The sequence below is a fragment of the Eleutherodactylus coqui genome, chromosome 1 (assembly GCF_035609145.1).
Source record: "Eleutherodactylus coqui strain aEleCoq1 chromosome 1, aEleCoq1.hap1, whole genome shotgun sequence".
NCBI lineage: Eukaryota > Metazoa > Chordata > Amphibia > Anura > Eleutherodactylidae > Eleutherodactylus > Eleutherodactylus coqui.
Window position 1 is genome coordinate 345,458,651 of NC_089837.1, and position 14,236 is coordinate 345,472,886.

The following is a 14,236-nucleotide window of genomic DNA, read 5'->3' on the forward strand; positions in this document are numbered from 1 at the left end:
CCACTAGGGGTAGTTCAATACCAACTCCGAAGATTTGTCTACCATTGCCTGTACTGCTGCCACCGCACAAACACATGAGGGAGCTCCTCGAGCCACTGGATCTAGCCTCATGGAGTAGTATCCAAGTGGCCGTGGTTGTCCTCCGTGCTTTTGTGTCAATACTGTTGTCACATGGCCAGATAATTCAGTACAGAAAAGAATAAAGGATAAAGTGTAAAAGGGTGAGAAATGAGTAGTTGCATAAGAGAGGAAACAGAGTGGATCCATGGGCGGCAGTATGAAACAAGGCCCAGAAAGGTGCGGAGTTTGGCAGCAGGTGTAAGTACAGGTATGGCCGTTTGCGCGTTTCTTCTACAGAACATTCTCTCAGAGACAGTATAATTGTGGCTTGTTGGCAGGCTTCCAAATTATCAGCACACAACGCCTACATCATACATTTTACATTCATTACAGTCTGAGCACGGGTCATTAACTCTCATCCGTTCATGCGGTCAAGTCTCATTCAAATGTTAGTAAGAGTTCACACAGGACGTAACGCGTATGATGCAACTGTCCTCATCTTGCAAACAAATGCATTCAACCACTCCCACCTCCCCCTGGAATCAGTCAAACTTTAACTGTTTGTAACACTAGAGAAGTATACCAGATTCCACAACAACCACTTTATCACTAATATTTTCCAAAAAAAAAAAAGGAACACACATTTAGCAATCATGCACACGTCCAACCAATCACAGAACTGACATTTACATAAAGAGCAAAAATATACCTTAAAATCCCTATATGTTTTCTACTTTCAAGACAATTAATTCACGTAATTCATTACAAGCTTCTTATTACATCAACGTCTTTCTTTCTTCTATGACCTTAAATTTTATATCTCTATGAAACAGAACAACAACTAAGATTTTTGGAAAACAGCCAGAACATTCAGACTTCAAACAACACCAATCATTAGCAACAACAAAGGTATATTTCTCTGCACATACTATCAAACCCGGATGGCAGAGGAATAGTTAAACACATAGAAAAAAAACCAGCATGCTAAGCGCTTCTAACAGCGCAACATTTTCTGCATTTTTAACCCTTGTATTCTTAAAAGCTCCCACAGATATGAGTGGGGTATAACTTTCTTACACTTTGTTGTAGAAGACTAAGACGTATAACAAAGATTAGATTACATAACATCAAGACATACAAGACAAACAATAGTGGTTATTTGTCACATAATTGTCCACAGATTCTGCATGAACTTGCTTTATGTCCCAAAGGAACACAAACTATAAGAGGATTCCCTTTCTCTGATAATCCCTTACTGCCTTGTCTACACTCGCCTCAATCCATCTATCAAACATACTTTTATCCAACCTTTGACTATCTCTGAATCTTTCCCAAACTTGTTGGTCTAAGATTCCCAAAATTCTAAACACCTGGTTTTCTCAACAACTTGCTACATTCTCTCCCCACGGCTGACTTGCTTTCTCTGTCTTTTGCTATTTCTCTAGCTGTTTCCATATTGTCTGTTCCTTTTTCTAAACCGGCGTCTCTGATATCTTTCATGCTTTTTCCCATACTATTGCCAGAACTCATAGTTAAAGATTCCCGCCTTTTTAAGTCCTACCTGTTTATATATATTTTATAGGCTTGCCTACAGATGTCCTTCCCTTCCCCCAATCTTATTATTTCAATGGGTGTCAGGAAAGTCTGAGACCCCATTCTGACTATGGACTTACCTCTCGATTTACCACTATTGTCCCTACTGCCGAGTCCGCAACTGGCAGGATACTATGAACTTTTAAGTCCCTTCTGCCTACGTTCGCAACGGGGCAGGATATTTATTTAGGGCCCTCCTGCCAAGTATTGGCAGGATATTCTCTTCTGCGAGTCCGCAACTGGCAGAAATACTTTGGACTTTTCAGTCCCTTCTGCCTCGTCCGCAACGGGCAGGATATTTATTCGCAATATATTACGAATATATGTATTACTTCTTACGGGGATAGAGGAAGGACCACGGCTTGCCTTGCTGGGCGGCTTTTAGTAATCTTATTACAAATTACAGCTAACATTATGAGTCCGGCAAGAAGCAATACTTTCTACAGCACACAGCAGACAGCATGGCAATATACACACAAGGGTTCTTCCGTCTAGCACGGTTACTAAGAACACCGTAAATAACAGGCAGAAGCGTCCTATAAACATGCAGCGACTCACCTTCCCGTCGACACGTGACTGAAGTCAGGGGAACCCAGAGCTGAAGTGGTAAGTCAAGGGCTTACCTTACACCGGTGTTTTGTAGATCTGGGGTCCCGTGGCCTCTGGTCCGGCTGGTCGTCAGGTAGGGTCATCAGGTATCGGCTGCAGGTAAGGAGTTAGCCTCTGCCCCTTCTTGGAGCGCCAAGTATTGTTAGGGGAATCCAAACGGACCGTTCAGCTGATGCTGTCTGCTTCCGAATTAGTCTTAGATGTGAGTACTCAGACAACGCAAATGGACAGCCACATGCACCATGGGATTGTCATAAGCGAAGTGAAGTTTATTCACAGAGTTACAGAAGTTATAGCAGAAGTTTGCTTACGTAATGATTTAATTACTGCACATGCCCGAGGTCGCTGGACATCTGGAAATTTTAATGAACAATACGTCTTTCAAAGACGTCTCCTACATAAACAATATATCAACGCTCGGTGACAGTTGTATCAAAGCAGAATATGTCCTTGGATAAGATTCTCGGAACATGAATAGGAAAACAGGATACTATGTAAAAGGACAGATAAGACAAGTTTCAGGGTCACATAGTGGGAAGAGGACAGATAAAGGGTAAGTTTGGAAGAGGAATTAAATGTATTTTTCTTATTTATTCTGAGACAGGGGAAAATCTAGAATTAACCCCTCACACATGCACAGCAATCCTGCTGTAAATCCCTTTTACATGAAGTTGTTGAGGCAGCTTCTGTGCAACATGTGGCACAGGTGAACCCTGTTATTACACTTCATTGCAAGACAAATAAAGCAATCTCTTAATCCATCCTAGTTGTTCAAAGTTACTTTGTTACAGCGGCTGGTCGCAGCCATAGGAGTTTTTGCCTCCTGTTGTCAGTTACAGCCATTGTTGAGTCCTCCAGGCTCTCTGCAGCAGATGCCACATCACTTATCAGTTTCATATTCTCCGTAGGGTCTGCACACGTGTGCATCAGGTCTGGCTCTTAAAGGGACAGCAGGCGCATCATGCTCTATCGTCCTCGATTAATCCAAACAAACCTTTGTCTATTTAAGGCTCTCTTCCCCCCTGAAGGTGCCTGAGCAATTAGTCCAGTTTGATATGTAAAGGTATGCACTTGTTCTGAGTGACTTACGGTTTGATCCATGTTTTTCCTACTCAGCTTTCCCATACTTTTCCTTTCCTGACCTTTAACTTTTTTGGATCACGTCATTATTGTCTTCTGCCTGTCCAGACCCTTGAACTGTTATATCATAATGCAAGAATTCTGCCTGTCTTGACCTCTACTGTATTCCACAATCACATCTCTGCCTGCTTCTCCGGGACCACGATATGGCTACCCTGATCAGTTTGAGGCACCTGCCACAATACTGAGAAAATTTCCTGGGCAACAGTCTTGGGGTCCCTACAGCGGAGGCGAGATCCTGATTAGTGGGGTTGAAGGGTTAATACCAGCAGCCCCCAGGTGCTGCTTTCAGAAATAGTTCCAAGTCAAATCAGTTTATGGCACAGTGGGGCCACACCTGCTACTTGACAAAACTGAGTTAAGCAACACAAATTACAGTGAATTAATTAAAAATGTGGGTATTGATGCTAAAATCAAACCAAAATATTGTAATACTACAACCTCCAATACTGATGAGAAATAATCAATGTTAGTGACAATATAACTGTAAATAACCCCCCGTTTAGAATATACCACATAACAGACTGTAACACTTCCACACATTAGCTATTACATTTAAAACTAGTCGGTGGACTTGAATACTTCTCCTTTACATAATAGTCCAGCCACCCTCTAAAGTTCAGTTAAATATTGTTTTTCAAGTAAGGTAACTAAACCAGTTGATGTAACTGAAATTTAGAGGAGGGAAAATATGAAACTTGGATAACAGACAAACACGACAAAAAAAATAAAGAATGACTTTACAAAGATATATGCTTTCGAAACAAACAGTAGCCATATTATGAAAAGGAGTAGGAGCTCAGGATTAGGATTAGGCTACTCTCACATGTGCGCTTTTTACCACACGAACGCCGTGGTATAATGCTCCCATTAATTTCAATAGGACCTCACAGACCTGTGCTCAAATGTGGTCTACTCTATTTTGCGCTTTTTAACGCACCTCATTACCTATCACAATGATGGGGTGCGTTAAAAAGCGCTGTGAACGCTGTGACATGCATTCAAAATTGGCAGTAAGAAACGCAGAATTTGGGAATATTGGGAGTTCTAGTCCACACCTGGGCCCCGTCTCTCATAATTAGACAACAGTACTAGAATTGCAAATAAGGGAGATGGAATAATACCTCCACAGTGCCACCTATTGGAAGGCAGCATTCCTTCAAGCCAAAGTCAGACTCTTTATACAACCCTTGTAACAATGCCTGGGAATTAAAAGCAAAGCCAGACTCCATGCTGTGAACGCTGTGACATGCATTCAAAATTGGCAGTAAGAAACGCAGAATTTGGGAATATTGGGAGTTCTAGTCCACACCTGGGCCCCGTCTCTCATAATTAGACAACAGTACTAGAAATGCAAATAAGGGAGATGGAATAATACCTCCACAGTGCCACCTATTGGAAGGCAGCATTCCTTCAAGCCAAAGTCAGACTCTTTATACAACCCTTGTAACAATGCCTGGGAATTAAAAGCAAAGCCAGACTCCATGCTGTGAACGCTGTGACATGCATTCAAAATTGGCAGTAAGAAACGCAGAATTTGGGAATATTGGGAGTTCTAGTCCACACCTGGGCCCCGTCTCTCATAATTAGACAACAGTACTAGAAATGCAAATAAGGGAGATGGAATAATACCTCCACAGTGCCACCTATTGGAAGGCAGCATTCCTTCAAGCCAAAGTCAGACTCTTTACACAACCCTTGTAACAATGCCTGGGAATTAAAAGCAAAGCCAGACTCCATGCACAGACAGCTGTTTCAGGGTATTTGCCCTTCATCAGTGTACAGTAGGAGTCTGGCTTTGCCAGTGAGAGGCCTAGGATGAGGTTCATTGTTACAAGGCTTGTATAAAGAGTCTACCTTCAGGAGAGAGCTGAAGCACGACAGCCTGAAAAGAGTCAGATTTTCAGGCTATGTGTGATGTCTACTAGCAGACTCGTGGGAACCGGAGAGCAGGTGAGTAATAAAACTACATTCACCTGCTACCCCGTCTACTCCCTAAACAGCACCATAACTTAGTTTATCTTGTTATTCCAAGGTGACGTGTTCCCTTTAAGGGGTTAAACACATGTATGTGTATACTTATGTGTGCATTAATATATACCTATATACATACATGTATGCACATACTTCTAATATAAAAAAGCCTACAGGCTTTTTCTTGCACCACACCTTGACCCCTTTGCGTGACCTTTGCTGGATGGTTTTGGTGTAATTAGATTTGTGAAATCCTCACCAGCACCGTAAAATCCTAAAATTTGAGTTTGATACATTGAGTGACCCATCAGGCCAGGTCAAAGTTCCTATGTTAAGTCTATGGGTGCACGCCACTAGGGAGAGTGAAGCATTGCTAAGAGAACACGAGAGCAGTGGACGGTGCGAGCAGTGAGGGTGAGAGAGAGAGAAGCGGCGTGTGCGAGAGAGAGAAATAGCAAGACAGAGAGAAGTGGAGGGAGAGAGAGAAACAGAGAAGCGTTGAGAGAGAAGTGGCGAGAAAGTGCGTTGTGTTGCATTGATGAACAGTGACCAGCAGAAGTGATGCTGAATGCTAGTTTGTGCATGTCTGCTCTTTACTGAATGGAGCCGCTGCGCATGTGCCTGTCAAAGTTGCAGCACACATTACAGGAAGATGCGGCTGTGGTGAAGCTTCCACTGCGCATGTCCATCAAAGTGCTAACGATCACTTGTCCGTGAGTCCGTGTGTGTTGTGTGACTTATATGCAGAGTCTGACAGCACCCTTGATGATGTCACCATCATGTAATCAGTTACTGGCTCTTAGCTCCTCCCCCTGATCACATGATGGTGACATCATCACAGATCCTTTATTCTTGTGCACTGAATGAAGGATTATGGATGGACTACATCTCCCACAAACCCCTGCGGCCTTAGTTGCTATGGATACAGCAGTAGTCATCAGGAAGTTTTTAGCTTGTTGTGAGACTGCTGCACACCTGTCTGGAGACTCCAGTAAATGACACTTCATAAATTTACACATACATAGCTTGTGTGCTGACAGGATCTGTGATCATGTCACCGTCATGTGAGACCAGTCATATGGTCTCAGAGCAGAATGAGGGATTACCCTGTGGCCTCAGTTACTATGGATACAGCAGTATTCAGTCTGGTAGTTTGTAGCTGGTTGTAACACAGCTGCCCACCTGTGTGAAGAGTCCAACACCTCACAAATGTACATATACATAGCTGGCAGTGCATATTGACCAAAATATTGAAGCATAGTCCTTCACCGCTATCTTCACATCTCCTGAATGTGATGGCATGTCATCTCAAGTGCTAATGCCACCAACACCAGTCCAGCCTTAATCTAATCATGAGCCGTTGGCCAATGTTAAAACAATCCCTTTTGCTATATATTATTATACTAGTAAGTAGTGCATTATGCCAACAGAAACACTGGTATTATAAATAATACTAATAACTAGTCTTCTACTAACAGGATGGAGCTATTGCACACTAGCCTATTGGAGATATATCACAGGGGAGAAAAACTGTGGTGAGGCCTTCACTGCACATGTCCACCATGCAGGTATGCTTTGCTTCCTACCTGGTAACCAAACACCCTGCAGTAATGGAAGCTGAGTTTATTACCCACTAGCTGATATACCCGGCTTCACCGGAGTTAATTGGGTACAGGTGTTTACATGTTGTTCGCACGAAAAACTTTATGAAGTTGTTGTTACTTCAGAGGAATCAAATAGTTAAATATGTATACACATAGAGGAACATTAGATTCTCCTCAGACTGCATGTACAGATGTCTGCAGAATGTGCCACCCCTCCCACTCTCCTCACTTTTTACTCTTAAAGATAATACCCCTTTTAATTCAAATTTAACCCTAGACTGGAGGTTGCAGTCCTTTCTTAGCCTTAAAGGCATGCTCCATCCCTGCAGTCAATGGGGGCTTCCTTATGTACTTTACAGCATTTCAGTATATACACACAGAGGTTACTTAGATTTTCCTCAGTATATGCACATAGAGGTCAGTTAAATTGTCCTCAGTATATACACATAGAGGTCCGTGAGAATCTCCTCAGTATATACACAGAGGTCAGTTATATTCTCCTCAATATATACACACAGAAATCATTTATAATATCCTCAGTATATACACACAGAGGTTAGTTATATCCTCCTCAGTATATACACATAGAGGTGAGGTAGATTCTCCTCAGTATATACACAGAGGTCAGTTATATTCTCCTCAGTATATACACACAGAGGTCAGTTATATTCTCCTCAGTATATACACACAGAGGTCAGTTATATTCTCCTCAATATATACACACAGAAATCATTTATAATATCCTCAGTATATACACACAGAGGTTAGTTATATTCTCCTCAGTATATACACATAGAGGTGAGGTAGATTCTCTTCAGTATATACACATAGAGGTGAGGTAGATTCTCCTCAGTATATACACATAGAGGTGAGGTAGATTCTCTTCAGTATATACACATAGAGGTGAGATAGATTCTTCTCAGTATATACACATAGAGGTGAGTTAGATTCTGCTCAGTATATACACACAGAGGTGAGGTAGATTCTCCTCAATAGATACACATAGAGGTGAGGTAGATTCTCCTCAGTATATACACACAGAGGTGAGGTAGATTCTCCTCAGTATACAAATAATTACCCTAGGCTTTATGGCTTCTGAGAAAAGAACTATGCCATGTATCGCGGATTTTCACAGTTTTTCACGCTTAGAATTGAATATTGAAGTTGCAACCACTTTACTTTTCCTATTAGGACATAAAGAATGGTCGTGACAAATTTCATATTTGTGCTATTCAGATGTGTATTATTAGTTACATTACATAGAGGATCACTTACTTTAAACACTTAGAATTGAATAATCAAGTTGTGACCCCTTTACTTTTCCAATTTAGGACCTAAACAATGGTTGTGCCAAATTTCAAGTTTGTACGACACCGGGAAGTTAGAGAATTAGATTAGATACATTACATAGGGGGGGGCACTTAGTTTTGCACTTAGAATTGAATAATCGAGTTGTGACCCATTTACTTTTACTATTTAGGACAAATTTTAAGTTTGTACAACACTGGAAAGTTAGAGAATTAGATTAGGTACATTACATAGGGGTAAACTTACTTTTGCAATTAACATTGAATAAAGTTGTGACCCCTTTACTTTTCCTATTTAGGACCAAGGAATTGTTGTGCCAAATTTCATCTGGCACCAGGAAGTTAGAGAATTAGTGGCGAGTCAGTCAGTGAGTGAGTCAGTGAGGGCTTTCACCTTTATATTTATAGATGTGCATCCGTCTGAATATGAACTACAGCCGGATGTGGCCCATGGCAACAGGAACATAACACTGGTTAGACATGAAGCATTTGGAGTGGGCATTACTTTTCAACCCTGCATTTGTCTGAATTATGTACACTGCAAATATTAATTTTTAAAGTATAATTTATTAAGATCTGTCTTTCATTGTGGGATGACCACTTTAAGTAAGGTCATGCCAATATCATTTTACTTTAGCCCTTGGAATTTGCGGTAGTAATTAAAAGTCTTAAGACAGTAACATATCATACATACATTAGCTATCATGTATAATGCAATGTATTCCGACGCATCTGATTTTTATGTATAATTCCTTATACAATAATATGAGAACATTAAAGTCATATATATTCTTTTCATTTCGATACACTAGGAAGTGATAGATTTCCAGTGGTTAAATCATTACTTCAAATATAGCCTATAAATACCATCCACAGGAAACAGACATTTCCTGTGGAGAGGTAGATTGTAGGTGCATTTGTAGGAAGATTGCCCACTGCAAATGGGAAAATCTGAGCATGTACATTTTTGACAGTTTTGTTCCCCCATGAGGTAAGCTTAGTTGGTTTCTACTAAAAAAAATGAAATTAAAACAATAAATGCACAATTAAATTTTCAAGTTACTATAGAATTGCGATGGTCGCTCCTCCATTACTTGATTGTTGATATCTAACATTTTCATCTCCACAGCAGTTTTCAATAAAATATGTTCTCATGCTTAGAACAGTCTTTCTTAAAAATACACTTCGTAGACCACAAATGTGAGACCTGAATGTGAAGTTCCTTCCTTTGCAAACTCTCCAATTTATTAGACTTTGCTTCTAAGTTGCGTTCTCTAAAACTAACCCCTATCTTAGTTATCACCACAAAAGTTAGAACAGTGCCTGCACTCTTGATTTTAAAATACTACTTAGTGGGTCATTTATTATGTTAGTTTGCCCGGACTTCCTTCTCCAGACATACCACTGAACCGTAGGCTTGAAACGTTTGAGTTTTGATTCATCACGTCGCAGAACCAAATCCCAAAAGCTCTATGGTTTATTTATATGTTTGAGCAAATTGGAGCCCACTTTTCTTGTGCCATTGGGTCAGAAGAAGTGTATGTCTAAGGCTGGGTTCACATGGGGCAGATTTGCTGCGGAAATTCCGTCCGGAATTTCGCCGCGGCAAATCTGTCTGCGGACGCAAATCCCGGGATTAGCCAGCCGTGTGGACGAGATTTCTGAGAAGGGATGGCAATGCCGCCACCGCAAAGCTAAGTGCCGCAGGTTTTGAAGCAGCGCTTCTCCCGGCGGAAATCTCGCGGTTTCTTCGCTGCGGCCAAACTGCGAGATTTCCACCAGGATTTCGCTGTGTGTGAACCCAGGCTAAGAGTTCAGGTATGAGGATCTTCTACTGACAGCATTCCTGAGGAATTCTAGTCAATTCCTCATGGACAGTGGCTTCCAGTTCATTAACATACTTGAGTTTGCATGCTGCAACTGCTTTCTTCAAATCCCACCAAAGGTTTTCTATGGGTTTCAAGCGAGGCAACTGTGACAGAATCTTCCAGAACTTCCTTTGAAAACATGTCTTGAAGCACTGTGAGGTATGCTTGAGATCCTTGTCCAATGACTCCCAAGCTTCAGCTTCCTCCCAGAAGGCCTAACGTTTTCTATTAGGATTTTTTGATACTTGTTTGAATCCATTATGCCTTCCATACAGGTTTCCAGTGCTAGAGGAAGAAAAGAAGTCCCAGAGCAGGGTGTTCTTTTCAGCATATGCTTCATTCTTCCTCTTCCAGACATACCACTAAATCATAGGCCTGAAAAGTTCCAGTTTTAGAACATTGCTACACAGAACAGAATCTCAAAAATTCTGTGGCTTATTTATATATTTTTAGCATCTTGCAGCCAACTTTTTTTGTGCTTTGGGTCAGTAGAAGCATATGTCATAGAATTCAGACTTGTTCAATATGCATCTTACCATGCAAATGGAAACCTTCTGCCATCCAATGCTGGAGGAGGAAGAGGGGGAGCCCCAAAGCAAGAAAAAGCAGAGGTTTTGGGTGCACCCGATTGTGCCGCAGTGACCTCAAAAGGGTCACTTTGCTTGTCTTTATGATGACTTGTGCAGACATGAAGAAACGTTTACTGCTTTCTGATGCCTTACGGGCTCAACTATGCATGCTTAGCTGCATGGGTATGTCTCAAATGTAATTAGTCCATACTATAATGCAACTCATAAGGAGTGATTGGCGGAGTTGACATTTTCAATAAGAAATTTATGTAGTCTTGGGTGCACATTCGCAGGTTTTCTGGCATTCCTCGGAGAACACTTGCGACATGTTCCCCAAAAATTACAGCAGAGTCCTGTAGCACATTTTGCACTTGCCAAATTCTCAGCATCTCAAGCTGCATTTGTTCCTGCCTTCTCAGTGCTGCTGTTGTTGCTGCTACAGTTATTGGCCTTCCATGTCTTTGCGCAGGAGGAACTGCTGCAGCTGATGTTGTCGCCGGGCTGCTGCCTGCGGAACCTCCCCTCCACCTCAAGCTGTTCTTGTGCAGGGAATGCAACAGTCTGTGTCGATGAATCTCCTGTATTCTCCTCCTGTGTCGGGTTGGGGATTCCAAATTATCACTAGCCCTGTGCATAAAGGGATAAAGCAGTGTTTAGTGAATGCGTCTTGTCCGTAATGCATTACAAAGAGGTCAACCGCAAAATGGTAACATTAAAATCAGAACACTGTTGGGTAAGGCTGTGCAACATTTTGCTTTTGGGGAATAGGACTTATGCACAAATATCGAATCACATATAGAGATGTCCAGCAGCACTCAGGAGATGGATCCCAAACATGGGGTGAGGTCTATTAATGCAAAGCCACCAGGGGATGGGATTGTGGACCTTCAATCCCCAGATCAGTCCATAATAATAAGAAAAGATGGCGGCAGCATCAAAGGTGTAGATTAAAATCCAAGTTTCTTTATTACTCCATGTAGTAAAAAGACAATGTTTCCACAGTGCACACACTGGTAAGAAACATGCCCCGTCACCCCCAGAACTCCATGCCCCCTCCTTCACCACCTCTCTTGGGTCTCCAGTTACTTCCAGTGTCCAGCCTGTATGTTACCTCAGTCCTGCAGTACCTACCTCTGTAACCCCCCAGCCAGCATGGAAGGAATTATCCATTCCCTACTGCTGAGACATTGCATTTCCTATTGTGGTCCATGATATGGACGGAACAGGATGTGCTGTGATTTTTTTTTCAAACAGACCATTGGTCCATGTGAAAAGGCACCCGTGTTTATAGCAAAATCGACTCTAATAGGTCTGTGTCTTAAATACACAGATGATGCACGGATGGAGTATACATGCGTGAGCCCTGAATTCTGCTGAGGATCCGCGGCAAACAACGCACTTTAAATCTGCACCAATGGTCTGGAAGCTGATGCGTATCTTGGTACGGATTTACCATTACCATTTGCGCTACTTGGGAACATACCCTAAAGCTATGGTCACACTGTGGATTCCTCCATGGAATTTTCTGCATGGAATCCACCTGTATACTGTGGCAGAAATCCATGGCTATTGTGCCGCTGTCATGTTGCAGATCCGCTCACGGATTTAGCCCTGTCAATGTGCAAAATCCATGTGCAGAATTTCTAAAGTGTTTCTGTGCGCATCCGCATGAAGTAATGGCATGGCACGTCTTCAAGTGGATCAGCATATAAACGCTTTAGAAGTTCCGCAGTGGATTTTGCCCATTGACAGGGCTAAATCCGTGAGCGGATCTGCGAAAAAAAGCAGCAGCAGAACAGCCAAAAATTTCAGCTGCAGTTTTACAGGTGGATTTGATAAGAAAAATATGGCAGCAAAATTTGCCGTGTGAACATAGCCTTAACTTGAGTAAAATACAAAGTCGTAACAGTAAAAACACAAAATGAGGAAGTAAGATGAGGTGCAGTAAAAAGCGTTAAAACAGGCAAAAATAGAGCAGACAGCGCTCGAAAATCACAGCATTAGAAATGCCGCAATCGATCGCAGGTCTTCAAAGCTCCATTGAAGTCAATGGAGGCGTTGTACCATGGTTTCAAACACAGAGCTAATCGCAGTAAGAAGCTTTTTCATTCTCTCTTGCTCTACCTCCCTCCCACAGCTTGCTTGTCCAAGCGCTGTCTGATGAACACTGGCGATACTGAACACTGTCATACAGTATCAGAGAGATATGACAGCTGGGCAAGTGCAGTCCGCCCAAACCTGCGCTCTGACTGTGCATGCCTATCTGTCAGGTAGAAAGTGAGCTAAGTTCAGAGCCCAACCTGCGCTCTGACTGTGCATGCACAGCTGTCAAACCGGAAATCTGCTGAGCTGAGAGCCCGACCTCTGTGCACAGCATTACAGAGTTCGGGACATTAGTGGAAGCACTGAAAGTGCTACTTCAGGAGTCACATGACCGGCGCTGCGGGGAGATGAACAGATGCATCTTCAAGTGGTTAGTATATTGAAAAGTCTCCTCTTCACTACCGACTCCAAGTCTGGAAATCCCTGGATCAACAACCCTTCTGAAGTTATTAGTGACTATAACATGTAATACTGTTACACTCAAGTAAGGCGTCCATGCCCCTCTTGAACTCTTTTTATCAAATTTGCCATCATCACGTTCTCAGGCAGTTCCATAGTCTCACTGCTCCTATAGTAAAGAAACCTTCTTTCCTCTAGACGTAGAGGATGCCCCCTTGTTACTGTCACAGTCCTAAGTATAAATACATCACAGGAGAGATCTCTGTTTTGTCCCCTGATATATTTATACATAGTTATTAGGTGGATCCTCAGCCATCTTTTTTCTAAATTGGATAACACCAATTTTGATAACCTCTCCTGGTATTGTAGTCCGCCTATTCCATTATTTATTACTTTAGTTGCCCAACTTTAAACCGCTCAAGCTCCGATATGTCCTTCTTGAGTATTGGTGCCGAAAACTGTACACAATATTCCATGTATGATCTGACCAGTAACTTTAAAAGAGGAAGAACAATGTTCTCGTCATGTGCCCTTTATACCTCTTTTTGATGCCCCCCATGATCTCATTTGCCTTGGCAGCAGCTGCCTGACACTGGTTGCTCCAGTTAAGTTTACAGTTAACAAAAATCTCCTTTTACATGTCAGTGTTTCCCAGTAGTTTCCCATTTAACATGTAATGCTGTATTTCCCTGCCCATGTGCATAACCTTACATTTATCAGTGTTAAACATAATTTTTCACTTTTTGCCCAAGCCCCAACTTATCCAGATCCATTCATCACTGAAGATAACCCGGTTCCACTCTGTAGAAGTCTGTAGTGGGCGCCGTGCAACCAAATATCCAGCCAAGTGCCTAGAAATGGTTTAAACACAGTCAGGAGGAGACTTACTCATGGTGGTGCACGGCGCAGGCCTGGTGGTTCTGCCGGGTGCGGCGGCTGCCGCAGTGGCACTGCTCAGCTTCCCTCTGTGCCACTTGGGGTTTTTGTTGGCTTGCGGCGTGGGGTCCGCT